At 37.1% G+C, this 4988-nt stretch overlaps 1 long non-coding RNA gene across 1 annotated transcript; it reads left to right on the top strand.

Annotated features, from left to right (window-relative positions):
• The first annotated feature begins 1580 nt into the window (after window positions 1–1580).
• LOC120109342 lies at window positions 1581–4295 on the top strand. The gene is made up of 4 exons (XR_005510275.1): window positions 1581–1727; window positions 1805–1897; window positions 2006–2145; window positions 3955–4295. It is a non-coding gene; the product is annotated as an uncharacterized LOC120109342 (long non-coding RNA).
• The last annotated feature ends 693 nt before the right edge of the window (window positions 4296–4988 follow it).

The raw sequence follows: 4988 nt of genomic DNA, 5'->3' as shown, positions 1-4988 counted from the left end.
AGGAGAAATAATGATGGTGGCCTTGATGTCTAAAAGATGATGGAGGAGAGAGGATAGCACGGGTCTTTGCTAGAAGGTGGCCATGGAGTGAAGAGCCATGAGGAAGGTGGATTAGAGTCAAGGTTACAGGTGAGGAAGGTTTTGACCTTTGAAAGAGGTGGACAAGGTTCCATCTATTTCCTGTTATCTCAACCATAGTTTCTTCATACCCCGATCGGAGTTGACATGGAGTCAAATTGTGATTCAAGATTTATGTGCCGAAATGGTGCGGTCAAATCGACGAGTTTAGAGCATTAATCTTAACAAACACCTTTGACTCGATCCTTGCATTCAAAACATAATTGTGGATCTTTAAGAAGATGTTGTGGTTCAGGAGTTTAGCATAGTCCTTTGAGAGCAAAGGCAAAGGTAAAGTTGTTAAGTGAGAGAACCTTTTGCTACATGTCAACCTAGAGTCAGATGGCACTGACATGTGGCTGGTAACAATAAGGACTCAATGGTGACAACTTGGTTTGTCTATCTGAGGAAGTTGGAGAGTATTGGTGGGGTTCGATCCACTGGATGAGGGACTTCTAGAGACCGGAGAGGTCCTGGATTAAGGTGTAGAAGAAGGAAGGCTGAATGACCAAGTTCTTGAGATCAGGGGGTTGGGCAAGGGAGTGAGGGGTCTTTAAGGAAGTGGAGGACAAATGCTAGACAATGGGGAAGTGGTAGAGAAAGATCCAAAGACTTTACAAACAATTAAAAATGAAAAAAAAAACAGAAGGGTTTTGTCGTACATGTTGTACAGTCTAGTTCATTTTTCTTCTTGGACTTATTGAAAACAGATACAAAAATCAAAAGCAATACCAAGTGGGCCCTTCCTTATCTGTTACATTAAGTTATCTGTTATATTCTGTGGCATGTATTCTAGTTGATTAAAGAATTGTATCATAAAAGGACTTTTGTAAGTGCAAAAATAATTTTTTTGGAGGATGTATGAAGGGAGATCGAAATAAGATTTCTTAGTTGAACCGAAATTTTGGTGGGTATTGACTGTTTTTCTGAATGAAAGAACAAGCAACTCAATTGAACAGATTTTTAGAAGCATAGCACTAGAACATGTCAAGATGGAGCATCATTTCTTTTTATACTCCCTGTTGTCATCTCTGTTGTATCTTAATTCTAATTGATCATATTAACATGTATCCTTGCAGTGGTACATCAACACCTCACCCTCTGAAACTTCTGTCCCAGTTGTTAAGGAATCTGGGCTCTGGTGTAATTATTTTGCTCTATATACTTTCCTCCTTCAGGTGTTCGGCCTTTGATTTTAAAATAAGAGCTGTTTATGTATTCTAACCTACTGATTTGTTTCATAATAAGTGTCAGTTTGTACTATATTACTGTAGCATCCAGTTGGATTAATTTATTGCATTCTGTTCCATATGTTCCTTCTCACGTTTTATGATAATAGCCAATACTTTTATGATAATCTTAATACATTTCAACTTATTTGAATAAAATTTCGTACTAAAATACTATGGGGGCAAATTCTTGGTTGTTATATACGGATATCTCAGTTTTACAGGTTGGCACTTGTGATTCATATTGGTGTTTGGAATTGTACAGTTATCAAGTTGCATAAATATGAAATTCATGGGTTTTTACAGGTTACCTTTCGTGCTAAAATTGGCAAACAATATCAGCTGCCTCATAAGGGGATAATTCCTGAAGAATTTGGAGTGGTACTCTTCCTATTAACAATTTGAATATTCATCCTGCATAACACTGAAGTAGATCCTAAGTATCATCACTACTCCAGGTTGCTAGATACAAGGGACAAGGGAGGCTGGCTGATCCTGGGTTCAGAAATCCTCGATGGGTTGATGGCGAGCTTGTCATTCTTGATGGAAAGGTACTTCTTTTCTTTATATATAGATTCTGGTTTCATTTTCGGGCTTGCTTTAAAAAGCATTTTCCAAGCATCAAATTGCTTATGTGACCAATTATTGAACTTGTGCAGTATATTAGAGGAGGCCCTGTTATTGGATTTGTTTATTGGACATCAGGATATAATATCTTGTTATTCTTTAATCGGTTAAAGCTTCCAGATTAGATTGCTACCGCATGCAGAAGGTGATCAGGATACCTCATTTCAGATATGTAGGTAACCCATATTTTGCTGTATTCCATTTAAATATTTTCAGAACATTTGGTGCGGATGCATTCTCTAACATCAAGTGAGAAATATTCTACAGTTGTTAAAAAAGTCAGTTGTATTAGAATGGTTTGCTTTTAATATTATCCAAATTATAACACTTAAATATTGTGGATAGTTTCTTGTGGAACCTTGAAAGCCAGAAAAATACCATATGATTGGAGAAATATTTTGATACCCATCTAAAATGATAAAATTAATGTACCAAATCACATAAAGTATGAGGGAATTGGACTTATGTGCAGTTTCAGTTATCCAATTTAGATTTTTGCTAGGTCAAAAAGTTACCCTCTTAATCAATTGATGGGCTTCAATAAGGATAAAAGGTAATGCATATACAATACCTCGATATTTTTGAGGACATGTAATCTCAAGATGCAGCAGTTGTCAAAGGTAAAAGTAATGTGACAAGACAAGAAGTATGTTCCTATAATTCCATCATTAGACTAAGGATTGCCACCAAGCATACTTGTAAATTAATTAAATGCCAGTATTCAGAAGGATGTGTCATGGTGTATCTTATTTGCAGATATTAGGTTGTTGTCAAGAAAAAAAGACATTGTTAAATGCTGGATTATGGTATATAAAATTTAGTCACTGCAAGTTTGGGAATAGAAAAAATTGAGGCTCTGTTCAAAGTGCTGACCAAGAGATACCACAATTAGTTGGCCTTTTGAATTAGACATTATAAAATAATAGAGTTCAATGAAAGTATCTCTAAGAGAACTAGAGTTGGGTGGGTGGAGTGAAGATGCCCTTTTGGGGTGTTATGTGACCAACAGAATGGATTTTATAATAAGTTATGTATTGATAGGGTTCGGCGTATCGCACAATAGAGGCCTGAAGCCAATGAGATGAATTTGTCAATGATGAGAATATTAAGATAAAGATATGGTGAATCAACAAAGACAAATTGAGGGATTTGTATGTTGGATGAAGTGTAGAGATTGACCGATTGAGGTCAATGGGAGATTGGATTACTGCTAAAGAATGACTCTTGGAGGCCTGTTAAGGAGAGTAACCAAATTTATATAGAAGGATCTGTAGGAAGAGGAGATAAAGACTTACATCATAAATGGAAGTTGTGAAATGGAGTTGGAACATTGGTTGGGGAAGGGATTGATGGTTGTAGTTAAGATTATATATGCTTGTGCTCATCTGGTGCTTGTTCAAGCAGAATGAGCATCATGGGCTGAATATTTAAATTTAGCAAGTATAGAGAGTTATCACTGAGATAGAGAAGCACTGGGACTGTAATAATGCCCAAATAGGAAGAAAAATAGAAGCACTGGAACCGCTAACGCCTGAATAGCAGGGAAAAAAAAAATTCTGAAGATTTCATAAAGTAGCCATGTGGTTGGGCTCCAAGCCTTTCATGTTATGATATTAGTATGCACACATGTATATGTACAGCCATGTATCTGCACATGCTGCATGCACACGTGTGTGCAATGAGCGTATGTGTGTGTGCATGCATGCATGCATGCGCATTTGTAGCATGCAGCTTGCATGAGCTGTGCTTGCTTGCTTGTGCATTATTTATTTACCATGCAGGAACTCATGATTTTTCTTAAAACATTTAATTCAAATAGTATCTTGTGGATCAGTGTTAAATTTGATGCCTGGTTGTTAATGGTTATTTAATACTGCCGATATTCTGCATGTTGAAGTAAAGTGCTCTTGACTCAAACTCAGATGGTTGTCTTTGTTGATTAATATTTATTTTCATGTGGTTTCATAATTCCATGAATCAGGCTACATTTGATGAAGCCTGTATAGAAATTGAAAGCGTGGATTGTCTAAGCTGCACGGCACATTGCTCACTGGACGGTACGTGCAGAATCAAGCACCACCAGAATCAGAAAAAAGAACTACGAAATCTGTCACCTTGCTTCCCAAAATCAAGTCTTCCTTTCTTTCCTATACCACTTCCATGTACATTGTCAACCGAAGAACTAAATGATGGTTGTATATGCTCTTAACCTTTGCAAATTTTGCTTCTATATATGATGACTTTTACTTGTTACATGTACTAAACCTACAAGCTATACGTGAAGGTGCAATTGTCTCCATATGCAATTATTATTTTCCTAAATAGAATTGTAACCATGTCAAGTGTCACCAAGAAACAATGTTTGCTATGACAAAATTAACATACAAGCCAGTCCATTGCTTCTTATTTAGGGCAGGCATATTCACCATTTGGCTGGCTAGGTTTTTCACATTAGAGACTAACAACAGAATACTAGCTATCCAACTTCAGTGATTGCACAACCAAACCTCATAGCTCCTACCTTTCGAAACATCTCCTTCCTCAATAATCATTCCTATAATACTGGCTAGGGATCCTTTAAAGCCTCTCATACTTTAGTTTTGAATAGAACCCTTGACCCTAAAATTTGAGTCAAACAAACTAACGAAGGAATGGATATTGACATCTAATGGTCTTTGTTTTTGAGATCACAATGCCTTTTGAAGACACGCAAGTGCATTACGTGCTAAATACTAGTCATATGTAATGGTATACGCTCCAAAGTTACAAATCCTCAACCATGTTGATTTGCGTTATTGCTAATGCCACGTTGACAATCACCGGACCCAAAGCCTCCAACTTCCCGTCCATCATGGAAGTATGCACGCTAAGGAATTCCACTGTATTCTTCTCCAAGCTTCTCATGTTCCCTCTTTCGAAAGACCTACCCTTAATACTCGTTCCTCTCCCTTGCTCATGGTGATTGGCCACTATTTGTAGGATGATATGCCAGATGTGATAGAGCAGTTCACTAGG

This window comes from Phoenix dactylifera, unplaced genomic scaffold (assembly GCF_009389715.1).
Source record: "Phoenix dactylifera cultivar Barhee BC4 unplaced genomic scaffold, palm_55x_up_171113_PBpolish2nd_filt_p 002061F, whole genome shotgun sequence".
In the NCBI taxonomy this organism is placed as follows: Eukaryota; Viridiplantae; Streptophyta; class Magnoliopsida; order Arecales; family Arecaceae; genus Phoenix; species Phoenix dactylifera.
This window is presented reverse-complemented; position numbering and strand designations above follow the sequence as displayed.